The 16,012-nt window shown below is 48.6% G+C and overlaps 1 protein-coding gene across 41 annotated transcripts in view; it reads right to left on the reverse strand.

Annotated features, from left to right (window-relative positions):
• Positions 1 to 16,012, reverse strand: part of DAB2IP (DAB2 interacting protein) — a 216,603-nt gene that overhangs the window by 115,665 nt on the left and 84,926 nt on the right. The window lies entirely within an intron of this gene.

Here is a 16,012-nt window from a genome sequence, read left to right on the forward strand (position 1 = left end):
CAGAAGTTCTCTTTGGAGAAGGGGATGGGCTATGAATGGAAACAGATGACTGTACCATTTCCTGAATGAAAAATAATTAAGACTTCCAAAAACTAATAGTAAAATTAAAATACAAATAGGTGATATGACTCAGCACAAACTGCACTCGCTGAATACATCTGAAGAGAAAAGAATAGAAGGAAGAGAAAAAACAAAATCAGAAAACAAAACAAATTAAAATCAACAACAGCCTGGGCGTGGTGGCTCACACCTGTAATCCCAGCACTTTGGGAGGCCGAGGCAGGAAGGCTGCTTGAGGCCAGGAGTTCAAAACCAGCCCGGGTAGCACAGCGAGACCACCATCTCTAAGAAAAGTTAAAAATTTAGCCAAGTGTGGTAATACATGCATGTCATCCTAACTGCTTGGGAGGCTGAGGCAGGAGAATCGCTTGAACCCGGGAGGCGGGGGGTTGCAGTGAGCGGAGATCGCACCATTGCACTACAGCCTGGAGACAGAGCAAGACACTGTCTCAAAAAATAATAATAATAAAAAATAAAATAAAAATCAACAACAGCTCAAATGGTGATATGATTTGGCTCTGTGTCCCCACTCAAATGTCATCTTGAATTGTACTCCCATAATTCCCATATGTTGTGGGAGGAACCCAGTGAGAGATAATTTAGATCATGGGGGCGGTTTCCCCATACTGTTCTGGAGGTGGTGAATAAGTCTCATGAGTTCTGATGGGTTTATCAGGGGTTTCCGGTTTTGCATCTTTCTCATTTTCTCTTGCCACCACCATGTAAGAAGTACCTTTCACCTCCTGCCATGATTCTGAGTCCTCTCCAGCCATGTGGAACTGTAAATCCAATTACACCTCTTTTTCTTCCCAGTCTCAGGTATGTCTTTATCAGCAGCGTGAAAACATACTAATACAAATGGCCAGTTAGAAAAAAGTGGATCTGGCCGGGCATGGTGGCTCACGCCTGTAATCCCAACACTTTGAGAGGCTGAGGCGGGCGGATCACTTGAGGTCAGGAGTTCAAGACCAGCCTCGCCAACATGGCGAAACTGAATCTGTATTAAAACAACAACAACAACAACAACAAAACGAAAAATTAGCTGGGTGTGGTGACATACACCTGTAATCCCAACTACTCAGAAGGCTGAGGCAGGAGAATCATTTGAACCTGGGAAGCAGAGGTTGCAGTAAGTCGAGACCCCGTCACTGCTCTCCAGCCTGGGCAACAAGAGTGAAGCTCCATCCAAATAAAAGAAAAAGAAAAAAAAAAAAAAGGAAGAAAGAAAAAGTGGATCAGAGAAGTCCAAAGATCAGGAATCAGAAACATACCTGTGGGTGGGGAAACAGCTCGCAAGTGGAAAGTGAACTGGCTAGCGCTCCCCGAGGGAGGAGCCAGGTGAACTGAGCAGGAAGCCAAAGGTAAAAAACACCATGCAGGCCGGGCGTGGTGGCTCACGCCTATAATCCCAGCACTTTGGGAGGCCGAGGTAGGTGGATCATTTGAGGTCAGGAGTTCGAGACCAGCCTGGCCAACACGGTCTCTACTAAAAAGACAAAAAGTTAGTTGGGCATGGTGGCGCACACCTGTAATCCCAGGTACTCAGGAGGCTGAGGCAGGAAAATCGCTTGAACCAGGGAGGCAGAGGTTGTGGTGAGCCAAGATGGCACCACTACACTCCAGCCTGGGTGACAGAGCGAGACTCTGTCTCAAAAACAAACAAAAAACACCATGCAACAAGTCATGGAATCTTGAGATTGTTGGAACTTTCCAGACGAAGAGCTGTCCAGCTTATGCCTCTGTGTACGTCTCTTTTGAGAGTGCGTGTGTGTGTGCGTGTGTGCGTGTGCGTGTGTGTGTGTGCGTGTGTGCGTGTGCGCGTGTGTGCGTGTGTGCGTGTGCGCGTGTGTGTGCATGTGTGCGTGTGCGCGTGTGTGTGCGTGTGCGTGTGCGCTCATGTGTGTGTGTGTGCGTGTGCGCGTGTGTGTGTGTGTGCGCGTGTGCGCGTGTGTGTGTGCGCGTGTGTGTGCGTGCGCGTGTGTGTGTGTGTGTGCGCGTGTGTGTGTGTGTGTTTTGGAGCTTGGGATGGGGGATGAAGCCAGATAAAGAATTTGCTGAAATAATGCACTGATAAATTGGCAGCTCTCCTGGCTCCCACTGCACACTTTTTCTTTCTTTTTTTTTTAATTTTACTTTTAGTTCTGGGACACATGTGCAGTACGTGCAGGTTTGTTACATAGGTATACATGTGCCATGGTGGTTTGCTGCACCCATCAACCTGTCATCTAGGTTTTAAGCCCTGCATGCATTAGGTATCGGTCCTCATGCTCTCCCTCCCCTTAGCCCCCTACCCCCGACAGGCCCTGGTGTGTGATGTTCCCCTCCCTGTGTCCATGTGTTCTCATTGTTCAACTCCCACTTATGATTGAGAACATGTCACTGCACACTTTTTCTAGCTCAGTCTTTAGGCACCCCTCTCTGGGACAGGGAGGAAAGGTGTTGCTTGGAGGTTACTAAACCTTACCCACCTGTGCTACGCAGAATAATGGCCCTCAAAGAACCATGTGTCCTAATCCCTAGAACCTGTGATATGTCACCATATATGGCAAAAGGGACTTTGCAGATATGATTAAGTTAAGGAGATGAGGAGATTATCTTAGATTACCTGGGTGGGCCTAAAATAATCACAGGGGTCTTTACAAGAAGAAGATAGGCAGGTCAGAGAAAGCGATGTGATGATGGAAGCAGAGGTGGGAGTGACACGGGGCTATGAGACAAGGAACCAGGCAACTTCCAGAGGCTGGCAAAAGCAAGGAAATGGATTCTTCCCCAGAGCCTCAAGGAGTGCAGCCCTGCTGACACCTTGCTTTTAGCCCAGCTAAAATGATTTCAGACTTCTGTCCCCCAGAACTGTAAGATAATAACTTTCTGCTGCTTCAAGTTACAAGTTTCTGGTAATTTGTTACAGCAGTCACAGGCACTAATACATGCATGGATCGAGGCGCAACATATTCTAGTTACATTAAAGTAAAGATAGAGGGATAGAGGTTCAGATCATCAGCTGATTCAGGACTGTGGACTTTCAAGGGCTCCCATCTCTCCTCCTTCAAATCTGCAACTGCCTTAATGAAAGAGAAGAGCTTCCTTTTAGAAATATCACACTTATTCCCATGTAAGGTAAGCTTTATTCTTTCTCCATAATGCACTTGTTATCAAAAGACATATGTGATAGAGCTTGAAAACCACAAAAATATAGGGTACCTTGGTTGCTTATTTCATAATATAGCTTGGAGATGTTTTCACATCTGTACACATGTTATCCTTTCATACAGTCACTCCACACTCTGTGTATTTTACCTTTAGTATAGGTACTAATTACATCAATAATACTTCTTTAGGGTATATAAGTTCTAATTATAGCACTCCAGAGGGAACCATGATTATCAAAACCTAAATATCCACATGTATTATTAAATTCATCTTATTTTTCATTTCATTCATTAACTGTAAACTATTTTCCCCCAAAATTTCCACCTTAGTAATGTTCTGCACTTTTGTTCTTTTCTTTATTTATTTTCATTAGAGATGGGGGTCTCACTCTGTTGGCCAGGGTGGCCTCCGACTCCTGGCCTCTGGCAATCCTCCCTCCGGCCTTGGCCTCCCAAAGTGCTGGGATTACAAGCATGAGCCACCATGTCCAACCCATGTTTATTTGAAATCTATATTATTAAATTAGGACAACATGACTATATGAAATAATAGGCTTATTTTTTCTAACAAATATAAACAGGCATAAAGTTTTAAGTATGTATGTGTTGGTTTTTCCACATAATTTTGAAACTTTCTTTACCTTTCTGTATATGGCAACTTGGAAGTCAATTTTTAACTTATCTCCAAGGTTCTAATTTAATGACTTGATACTAAAACAAAACTGAATTTCAGCCTTTTGTGTAATTTTTAGCCTCCAGAACAGTTGACTCAGACTGTGTATCAGATCCTGTAAGGGACATGAGGTTATAATTTGGGAAAGCTACAGAGAAGATCATTTTATGTTCTAGAATAGATCATGATTTTATGTTCTAGCATAGATGATTTTATGTTCTACAACAGCCCTAGGAAGTTAGCAGGAAAGGGAACTGATATAAACCTGAAGCTTATGCTGCCTGCTACGCCATGAATCATAGAGTCCTTTGTCTCTGACCCAGGTGTCTCATATCTTCCGCCAGCACTCATGAAACTACCTGTTTAACTTGTTAGCTGCAAGTAGAGTAAAATCTCAGCTGCTTCAGTGATTAGCCAAGAGCACCAAAATATACTTAATAAATTTAACACATAACAGGCTAATAACTCAGAAACTCCGCTGAGAGACACTAAGGATCTAAATAAAGAGATATACTACATTCAAGGGTTGGAAGACTCACTACTGCTTAGTTGGCATTTCTCCGCAAACTGATCCATAGAGTCAACGTAATCCTAATCAAAATCCAAAATAAAAATTTTGAGGACACTGACAAGATGAATTTTAAGTTTAGATGGCAAACCAAAGGACCTAGACAGCCAAACAAACTTGAGAAAGAAGAAACAGGTTGGGGGACTATATTACCCGGTCTCAAGAAGTACTTTGGTCTTGAAATATAGCTAATTTACAAAACAGTGTAGTATTAGCATAAGGGTAGACATACAGATCAATGGAACAGAATAGAGTCTAGAAATAGACCCATACATACATGGGGCAATTGATTTTCAAAAACAGTGCTGAGGTAAATTGATGCTGGAAAAGATATGTTTTTCAACAAATAGTTCTAAAACAACTAGCTCTCTAAGTAATATAAATGGATCACCAGGAAATGTGGAGAAACAGATCTAAGAGAGATAGTAACTGTGCCATGTATTTGTATTTTTATCCTAAAACTGACTCCTGAATTAAGAAACATCAGCTCCCCTTTAATCTGAGGAAACTAAAGTTCAAAACATGACCTTACAGCTAGGAAACATTGAAAACAGGATTCAAGCCTGGATATCTCTGAATCTAAGGGTTTTCCTAATGTGGGGAAGGAATGGCACTATGCAGAGATGAGTGAGAAGACAGCGTTCCCAAGTCACTCGGGAAGCTGAGTTCGCGCCCAGCCCTTGGCCTCTCTCTATATCCCCAGGGCCCAGCTCAGTCCCAGCTACCCGGCAGAAAAAGATGAGGGATGTTGATTTCACATTTTGTTTTCAAGATGTTGAGTTTGGAGGTGGCACAGGTACAGTGTCCCAAGGCCATGGAACTGTGATACCCTGCTGTCTCCTTAAGGGAGCTGGGATCCGAGTTCCAATGGTCCCTAAGCTCAGGAGGTGGTTCAGAGTCAGAGGATGTTGCCCACTGTTGCTGGGGGATGCCGTCTGGTGGGAGAGGGACATGGGGACAACTGTGGAGGGCTCAGCATCCAGGCCACCGTTCAAGCCCAGAGGATCCTCAACATAGAGCACTCAGGGGCAGGGCACAGCAGCTCCTCAGAGGGGACCTGTTTGTCTTGGAGCTGGTACTCCAGAAGTGGGGCAGAGGAGCTAATGAGACGCGTCCTTCCCAGTTACATCCCAGGATGCTGGGTAGGGCCCTTCCGCAAGGACAGTGCAAGGGTTTGCGCGCTCATTGGCCTCTGGTTGGCCGCGTTAAGAGTCTAGTATAGCCTAGCATAAATCCTACAAGGTTTTCAGCATCTGTCAACCTCCCCAGCTTTTCCTTTTGCTTCTCTACTTGAGCCCCCTAACAATTGCTTTTGACAGTCCATGCTTCCTATTCCTTATCTCCAGACACGCCTCACTTCCAAAGAATTCTCAGCCTTCCAAAAATCTCTGGATTTCCTGAACACTCCAAGGATGAATTCACCGGCCCAAAGTCTTCTCTCAACCTTGAGTTTCTTTTTCCTTCTTTACTTTCTGAGGATTTCTAGTAATTTGAGTCAGCAGTGTCACTTTCCCCATTTTTTATTCTGGAGTTTTCTTCCCACGATTCTTTTCTCTGCAGCTGCAGGGCCTATTCCAGGGCTGGCAGAGAGCTGGCATTTATTCCGTGCTGCTGGAGTTCAGGAAACTAACGAGGTCTCAGGGTGTCCATATGTGTTTGCTCCTCTCTGCCATGTGCAATTTCACCATATCCATTTTTAAACACACAATGCAATTCGACACACTTGGAAGCATACACATAGGCTTCAATGTAAAAGCAGAAAGCACATGTAGTCAGGATACCCACCACCTTTAGGTGACCAGTTATCCCTGGAGAGAGAGTAGGTGGCTTTAGCTATATCTCGGGCATCATCAAACTTTCCATAAAAGGCCAGATAGCAAATATTTCAGGCTTACAAGTCCATATGGTCTCTGTCTCAGCTATTCAACTCTGCCATTGTAGCGTGAAAGCAGCTATAGACAATACATAAATGAATGAACATGGCTGTGTTCCAATAAAACTTTATTTATGGGCATTGAAATTTGAATTTCATATAATTCCCTACGTTCTTCTTCTTCTGACTTTTTGTTCCAACCTTTAAAAATGTAAAAACTATTCTTGGCTTCACAAGTCATACAGAAACAGATGAGGGGCTGGGTTTGGCCAGTAGACCACACTGTGCTGATTCCTGGACCTGAATCATTTCTATTTCTAAGAAAGACAGAAAAGAGAAGAGAGGCAGGTATGGCTATGTTAAGGTTTGTTCAACCTGAGAGGTGACTGTCTGCAATATTATTTTCTATGCTTTTCTCTACTACTGTCAAATATTTTAGAATTTTTTAAAACTTAGAGAAAAGAAGGGGAAGGGCTGGAAATAACCCCTCAATGATCCCAGAGCTTATTGGTGGGTGCCAGATTAAAGGTGATTTTTATTTTTCTTCTGTTCTGTAATAGATATTTACTGTTTTTTGTAATCTTAGGAGTTGGGTGTTTTGGTTTTTTTTGTTTTTTTTTTGTTTTTTTTCCCAAAACAGGGTCTCACTCTGTTGCCCAGGGTGGAGTGCAGTGGTGCAATCATAGATCATCACAGCTTGGAATTCCCAGGCCCAGGCAATCTTCCAACCTCAACCTTTTAAGTAGATAACATCACAGGCCCGTGCCACCGCAACTGGCTAATTTTAACATTTTTTGTAGAGATGGGGTCTCACTATGTTGCCCAGGCTGGTTTCAAACTTCTGGCCTCAAGTGATCCTCCCGCCTTGGCCTCCCAAAGTGCTGGGATTACAGGCATAAACCATGGTTCCTGGCCATAAACATTATTATTGTTGTTGTTGTTGTTGTTTAATGTAGATGGAGGGGTTTGGCCCAAACTGGTGGTCTGTCTCCTGGGGACCTTCCATAACTTAGGAGCCTCTTCCAGAATGTTCCCCGACACACAGGAGCCGGAGCACTCCCTGTGCTAGTAAAACCGGCCCGTGCCACTGCAGACGGCATTGCCAAAGTTGGGGGAGGGGAGGAGGACCACAGCCTGGGTTCTCTGAAGCTCAGGGTCCCAGGAGAGTTCAGAGGCTGCTACTGATGGGGAGAGACACTCATCCCACCCTGTTTGCTGCTAAACCTACAATTGTGAACAGGTTTCTAGATACCAGGTGGAACCACGACTGTATCGACAGTTAATGGGAAATCCAAGCTTTTCTTGCACCTCCATTTTCACCAAACTTCTCCAATGCTTTCCTATTCTGCACCCCACACCTGCTCTTCCCCAAATAATCGATCCCCTGCAGCCTCCAGCACCTTTCTCGCCTTCTCCTGAAGCTGCTCCCTAAAGACCCCCCTTGCCCAGTCTGATGCCACGACCCCCGCAGCATCAGCATCCAAGGCAGGCCCATCAGCCATGTCCACAGCCTGCCGGGCCCCCACCCCACCCCAGCCCTCATTGACCCTCATCCTTCCCCTTCTTAACACCTTTCCAAGGGGCTTATCTCACCACCATCTCCCACTCCTCTCGCTGTAAGGACAACCCCTGGACTTCTCCTTTGTGGGTGTCAGCCTACCATCCTGTGGGAATTCCAGGAACTAGTTCAATGTTTACAAATAAAACCTATGAAGTAACATAATACGAGGGTGGGCCACATAGAACCACTGACTTCTTTTCTTGCCAAATACAGATGTTTTTTAAAAATGAACACAATTTAGTATGGTGCATACTAGACATTTATGCATTACATAAAAGGAATGTTCTAACCTCAAAGAATCCAAAGACCATCATCTCAGAAAAAAAAGAGGCACCAAAATGGATTACTGAAGTGAAATGGATGTTATGGGAAACTCGCTGTAATGCCCTTACAGTCCTCATTTCACCGCAGGCCAGGGGGAGATCACGGCAGGAGGCCAGCACTGGCCCTCGGATGGCGGCAGCCTCTCTCCTGTGTCAGCCCTTCCAAACTTCCCAGCTCCTCTCCACCAGCCCTCTGCCTTCCCCCATCCTGCACCTGCTGGCCTCCTTCAAGACTCCCCAGGAAGCGGACTGGCCTCCCTGCTCCCTCTTCCCACTTTCTTCTCCCTGCACCATACCAGTTTAGCTTGTGGGTCGCTAAGAGTTCTTTTCCTAAATCACAGCTCTGGTAAGTATAGTGAGGGTTAAACATCCTGGACTCTGCCACTCAGTAGCTAGGTGATGCTGAGCAGGTCACTTAATCAGTCTGAGCCTCAGTTTTCTCATCTACAAAATGGAGCTGATAACGCTACCTGGGAGAATGACGATTTAAGGCAGGATGCATGTAAAGGACTTAGGAGAACCCCTGGCACTGTGTAAGTGCTCAAGACATGGAGATCACTGTTACCATTCCTGCTATTTTCAAAATACTTCCTTTGATTCCCAGTAGCCTGCCAGGGGCTGTTCTCCCCTCTTTGCTCATCGCTTAAGGCCCTGCCTACCTTTCTAGTCACACCATCTGCTAACCTTATGCTAAAACTACCTTCCCCTTGGCCTCTGAGCTCCCAAGGGCGGGGGCCGGCTATATCTGCCATGGCAGCCCCTGGCACACAGGTTGCACATACTAGGTGGTGCGCTAAAGCTCTGCTGCTCTGAACAAGTACCAGTGAGACCCATGGCAGCCTCTTTGGGGAGGGATGCCAAGAAACCACCAAGGTGGGTCCAATCCCCACTGGCATCACGTTTTCTTTCTAGATCAGCCCTAACTGATTTGCAAGCAACCCCTCAGACTTTGGATGAACAGCTAATAATGACAATTCTCCCAGCCTATAATGACATCCTATGCTGTGTCATATCTATCTGTTACATGTGCTTCTGAGTCCAGACATGTTCAGTGACTTGTCTGCAGTCACACAGCATTTATGACCTAGTCAGGACTCTGTACACACTCCCAGGCCAAACTCTGTGTCCCCAGAATAGAGGTATACATGGATAGAAAACCAAGCTTATTCCAGATTGCCAATTTTTTGGTTTCCAATCTCCAAACCAAAGTCCACAAATCCCCATGCCAACCAGGAAGGAGTCATCTCCAACTGCCCAGCACCCTTGGGCCCCACTCTCTCCTCTTCTCCCCTCTCTGCCTCATCAGCCAGGGGCTTGGGCGAGGGAGACAGAGCCTCATGGCTCCCACATCTCCCTCCCTGTGCTCTGCCTTGTTCATTTCACAGCTATGTTGGCACATTGCCTCCAAAGGCCAAGGAAAAAGAAACAGCACAGCCCAGATGCCGACAGTACTCTCCTATCTGTCACAGAGAAGAGAAGAGGGAAATAAAAGCTAACAAGACTTCCAAAAGCAAAATCCCCAAACCACCTCTCAGGTACCCAGCAGCTGTCAAAGTCAACACAGGAACCTGGCGAAGGGAGGAAAACCCATCCCCAATAAAACCCAGGCAGTTGTGGATCTGAGATTCGGAGACTGAGCACTGCCGCATTTCCAAGGGCGTGATGGGCATCCTCGGTGGCACTTCTCTGCTAACGTACAGGTGGTCTGTCTAGACCGATGAACCAAGCCTGTCTTTGCTGAGTACCGAGTCTACCTTTTTTTCCCATTATTATTATTTGGAGGGCTATTGAGATTCCCCTTGCTTCCTTATTTATGCAACTGGGAAATCACAGCACAGAGAGCTGCTTCCAAACTGAAGGCCACATGGGCCAATTTCAGATGGATAATTAAATATTGAACAAACGCTGAAATGCCTCTACTGAATCGGGATGGCTAAAAATAGCCACCCCGCCACTCCTAGAGCGGGCACACGATACATGGGCATCTCGGCTGCTCATTCTCAAACCCCTCCTCCCTGCAACTGTCAAGCGCAACCTTCCCGGGAAACAGCAGTGGAGGCGGAGGGAAATAGACTCCCTGAATACCTACTTAATGGAAAACAAAACTTCAGCTCCCAGCAAGCTCTGAATGTTCCTGACCAGGAAATACTCTCCCTTTCCTGACATTTAACCAAGTGGCCCCGAGAGGGAGGTGCAGGGGAAATATCACAGCCATTGCCTTTCTCTTTAAAATAGTCACAAGGCTTCATGTCATTTCTAAAGCAAAACACGTATGCAACCTGGTATGTGAACGTGTGTGTGTCAAGTTCAACAGTACACGGGAGTTGAATCACCATTCTCTCCCCCAAGAAGACCCAGTGAGGAGCCCGGGCCCTTCAGTTTCCCTATCTGGACTCATCTTAGGGAAAGCAACCAACTATGCCAACACCAAAACAGGACACAAAGGGATCTGAGCTCCAGGTCTGGATTTCTCATGAACGTCTTTAGGTAACCACGGGCAAGTGGTCTTGGCTCTGTGGGCCTCAGTTTCCCCAGTTGTCAAGGGGAACAGTTGGCTCCTGGTACTGGAACCACAAGTACCCATCTCTCCAACCTCCCCATTCAGTAGCTGGGCAAATAGGCTCCAAGCCCCCCACCCCGTGCCCCCAAGTCTTAGTAAGTATGGAATTAAACAGAAGGATGGAGATAGAAGAACCAAAACCTGAACCACTGAGATGAGGAGCATGACCTGGGTCCATTCCAGCGCTCTCTGAGTTGCAGCAACCAAGAAAGTTAGAGGGAGCCCTGGGGCTTCTGAGCATGAGCTTTTGAGTCCAGTGGCCTGGGTTCAAACCAGTTATTTCACCACCCTGAGAGGAAAATGCAGGGGAAATATCACACCCAGAGCTTGGTTTCCTCAGTTTCCTCACCTGGCAAAGGAAAGTAACAACAATAACCCCTACCAGCTAGGAGGACTAGAGAGCTGAGATGCGACATGAGGTAATCAGGGGAAGCTCTTGGCATGGGGCTGGGCACACATTCAGCTTGGTGAAAGGGAGCTATTCTCTTCCTGATTATTAAAGGTGATGAGGGTGGGTCAGGAAGGACAAAGGCAAGAGGCTGACATTCCAGCAGATTCACTGGGGCCTGTGGCTTCCTTCAAGGACCTAGAAAGCTCTGGGGATTAGACCTCAGCTATCTCCCCAGACTCCAGGGAACTCACACCAGGGGACTCTGAACCCTCAGCACTAAGGGCTTTGGTGGAGAAACATGGCTGAGGCCCTGAGACCTGTCACATGCCCTAGAAAGGGCATGGTTGGCAGCACATGAGTGACAGCAGGATCCAGGGGGCAGGGGCAGGCCAGGGAGGTCCCACCTGAGCTATCCCAGGCAGGTGGAGGAGGCAACCAGATGCCAACAGGGCCACTCCCCTGCCTCCCTCCCAAGCTTTGACCAAGATTGTGAGAGACGATTGCCATGAACACCCAGTGGAGTCACTAGCTGTGAAGGGAGGTGGCCTTCTCAAAGTCAGGGCCTGACCTCAGAAAGGTCTGCCTGCCCATGGATATCGCAAGGTGAATCTGAGGACCTGGAGGTGGGCAGAGCTGGGCTCCACCATTTCTGAGCTGTGTGGCTTTGAGCAAGGCTTTCATTCTCTGGGCTACAGTTTCCTCACCTATGAAATGAGGGTATTATCAGTATCCATCTCACAGTGTTGTTCTGAACACTGCATAAGACAAGGCAAGTTCAGAGTTGAGCTCATTGCCAGGCACAGAGCAGGCATGCGGCACACAGGAGTCATAACAAAAAGGAGCCATTTTTACCCACGTTACACGACCTGAGAGGGAGTGAGCTCCCCAATCCTTGAGGTACGTAAGGAAGAGGAGGTACTGGAAAGGCTAGGGCCAAGCCCCAAATGAGAGATTGTGTCTCAGCAGAAAAAGAAGAAGAAACAAGGCAGAAAAGGGCATAATGATGATTTCACAGGTCTCATCCAAGGTGCAGGCAGAGAGCCAGGCCTAGGGCCCTTTCAGGGAACATCTGAAAACTGGGGAACCACAAAACACAACATTTGAAAACTGGGAAACCACAAACCCCCCACCTCAGGGCTGTTCTCAGGCTCGCCCCACTCATGGAGTCCAAGCTGTTGCCCCAGAGGCCTCTTGCAGACCTTATCAAAGCCAGGGTCCCGGCCAGGCGCCGTGGCTCATGCCTGAAATTCCAGCACTTTGGGAGGCCAAGGCAGGTGGATCACCTGAGGCTGGGAGTTCAAGACCAGCCTGACCAACATGGAGAAACCCCATCTCTCCTGAAAATACAAAATTAGCCAGGCGTGGTGGCGCATGCCTGTAATCCCAGCTACTCAGGAGGCTGAGGCAGGAGAATCGTTTGAACCCAGGAGGCGGAGGTTGTGGTGAGCCAAGATCACACCATTGCACTCCAGCCTGGGCAACAAGAGCGAAACTCCGTCTCGTTAAAAAAAAAAAAAGCCAGGGTCCTCCGAGAAGTTACCCACCCCCCATGGTGGCACACAGGTCCTTACCTAACTGTTCTCTTGGTTAGGAACCAGCTGTGTGAAACCATCCTCCTCTACCATGCAGGCAAGATACAGAGGCATGCAAGAGGGTTGCCTACAGGCACGGAGGAGGACCTAACCATCTCAAGAAAAAAACATCTGCAAAATCCCCAGCTCCCAACCAGGGCCTGGCAGGTGGCTGGACCCCTAGAAAAACTCAGATGAAAATATGAATAACATAATCAAAACCCCTCATGGCTATGGGTATAGGCATTCCAAGGGGCAGCAGAGCAGGATTAACCCCCCTCGACAGATGGGGAAACTGAGGTCCTATGATGTGTCCAGTCATACAACCAGTCCGAGGCTGAGCTGGAAATAGAGCCCCTGCCTCCCACTAACCACTGCTCTGTCCCCTAGAAAGAGCCCTGTGCCCTCGTGCACCCCAACAAGCTGGCCTCCCCTACAGACTGGGGGCTTGGCGAGGGCTGGGAGCACATGTGATTCATCTCCATGTGCCCCGGCACCCAAGCTGAAGACCAGCACATAGTAAGTGCTTAAGAGCTGCTGGCTGGCTGAATGAAAGGATCAGAACTTTATCCAGGGCTACAGGAAAATTTCTGTTTCTCCTAGCAGCCCTGGGGAAACATGGGTCAGAGACAAAACTTTTCTTGGTGTGACTAGGTGGGGAGGCACCTTGCTTATGACACCCTTTGGGGGACAGGATCCCCCCAAATCCATAGGGCATGCCCAGCCTTCAGGTGGAGTCAGGGATACAGTGGGAAATGGCAAACGGCCCTCGCCCTCTGAAGGTCAGTGTTTCTAACCCACTTCCAGATACCCTCCAGCTTCGTGCTCTACCCCCTACCACAGCAGGTCTCACTCTGCCTGTTCTTCAGACGGGGAAACGGAAGCCCAGAAAAGGGTAGAGCCTAAGCCCCTTATTGGGTCAAACTAGGGAGACTGCAGACACTGTCCCTCACTCACAGCCCTACCAGGGACAAAGCCCTGGTCCCTTCCCCCAACCTGGCCAGTTGCAGAACCTGGCAGCTACCAACTCTTCCTTGCACTTTTCTGTTTCTGAACAAATACGCAGCCTGAGTTCTTGGTCATTTTCCTTCCATACTAGTGCCAGAGGCCAGAAAGGGTGTGGGGGCAAGAGTCTGATCCAAGCTGAGATGCTAGGCACCACCCATTCCTCTGAGGTCTGATGCTACCATACGATGGGACCAAGTCCCCAGATGGATAGGGAGACTGAAGTTCAAGGTCAGAAGGGACTGGCTCAAAGGCCACGGGGTAGCTTCCTCAGCCTGAGTTTCTCCCTGGGTGGGGCCCTGCCCTCAGCAGGTGGTTGTGGCTCTGGGGCAGAGTCAGGTGTCTGAGGCTTTAGTGGAGAGAGGGCAATGGCTGCCCCAGCTGCCTCCCACCAAGGAGGACAGGGTGCCTCCAGCCTCCACCCCACACCCTGGCTGCAGCTCTAACTCACTCCTCATCACTCAATGCCTTTTTTAAAAAAAAACAAAAACAAAAACAAAAATATTGAGACCGGGTCTTGCTATGTTGCCCAGCCTGGTCTTGAACTCCTGCGCTCAGGGATTCCTCCTGCCTTGGCCTCCCAAAGTTCAAAGCCCTTTATCAAATCCAAACTACTGTTGCCTGCCCTTCCCCACCCACCGACCCAGCCCCTTTCCCAATCCACCCTCCTCCCCAACCCCAGTAGGAACTCTATCCTCAACACCCAAGTCGTTTTCCTTCTCCCTGACTGCACAGTCTGTTCATTCTGTCCAGAGAGAGGACAGTAGCTCACCCTCAGCTTCAGCCTTAGTCCCGGGCACTGGCTTCTGGCCCTCACATGACCCTGTCACTGCTAGCCCCACTGACAACACGACGTCACTGAGGCTTGGAGAGGTAACTGGCTGAAGAATAGTTGTGTGCACAGCTGAGGCTTGAACTCAGATCTGACTCAATGACTCCCTCTGCCAAGGGAAATCCTATCCATTTTGTGAGATCCCATCCAAATGTCACCTCCTCTGTGAAGCTCTCCCTGGTTTCCCCAGATATAACTTCTGTTCAGAGACAGTCTCCTCCCCATTCTCTGCAGGCTGTGAGCTCCTTTAAGGCGGGGACACAAAGCAGTGATCCTGTGCATGTGGGGTCTGGGAGCTGGGGCTCAGGTGACAGCCCCTGACACATTGATTATCCCCTGCCCGGTCAGCTGAGCAGGAGTGGGACTCCTGTTACAGTCAGGGATGGAACTGGGCTGAGCTGAGAAGAGGGAAAGGTCATGCAGGGCATTTCTGAGGCAAGGGGGGGCGGGCGGAGGGGGTGAGGTGACGTGAGGTGGGTGCAGAAGGAGAGGCCCCAGGGTGGTCTAAACAGTACTGGGCATTTTCACAGCTCCCATTTCTCAGTTTCTTCACTGAATCCTCCGCATATGGCAGGTCCATTTCACAACCAGGAAAACTAAGCTCAGAAAGGGGTGAAATGACTTGCCCAAAGTCACAAAGCTTGAGCTCAGATTCCCAGTCTCCCAGACCAAGTCCAGGGGGAGGTAGTAAGTACAGAATTGATAGTACAAGCCTTTCCCCAGGTCTTAGAAAGTACAGAATTAAATTGAAGGACAGAGATAGAAGGACAGAGATAGAAGAATCAAAACCTGAACCTCTGAGACAAAGCCTTTCCCCAGGTCTTTAGTACTCCCTCCAGGGGGAGGGAGTACTAAAGGCTTAGTACTGTTAATTCTGTACTTACTAAGACTTCAGGAAAGGCAGGAGCTGGGGGATCACAGGCTTTGAGAGACCCTTGAGGACTGAACTACCAGCACACACCTGTGCATACCCTTAACCTCAGCTTGAACCCTTCTGCGCACGGGGAAGTCACCACTTTCTGAGGAAGCCCTGGACTGCTGCTCAGTCCTGACTGTGGGAATGGGGAAGCAAATGAACACTGCCTGCCTGCTTCATTTACCCTCACACTGACAAGAAAACTGAAGTTCAGAGGCAGCTCAGCCCAGGTCACACATCGGCAGCGTGCAGGGTGGGAATGCGGCCCCTGCATGGCATTTGTTGGCACAGGGCCCGGCTTCCCACTTTCAAGATGACCTGATGGTGTCAACTCGGCCCAGGTCCCGGCTAAGGCGCCGTCTTTCTCCTCCCTTCCACCCCACGGGCACCCTCGGTGGGCCTGAACCTCTGCCCAGGACTCCAGCCTCCCCAGAGCCCCTTTGAAGGCCTCCTCCTCCCAGGGGGCTTCCCTCCCTCCCACTCCGCCAGGGAAGGAAGTCCCGGCCCCCACCCGCCCAAACGCAGCCCCC

The sequence above is a fragment of the Macaca fascicularis genome, chromosome 15 (genome assembly GCF_037993035.2).
Source record: "Macaca fascicularis isolate 582-1 chromosome 15, T2T-MFA8v1.1".
NCBI lineage: Eukaryota > Metazoa > Chordata > Mammalia > Primates > Cercopithecidae > Macaca > Macaca fascicularis.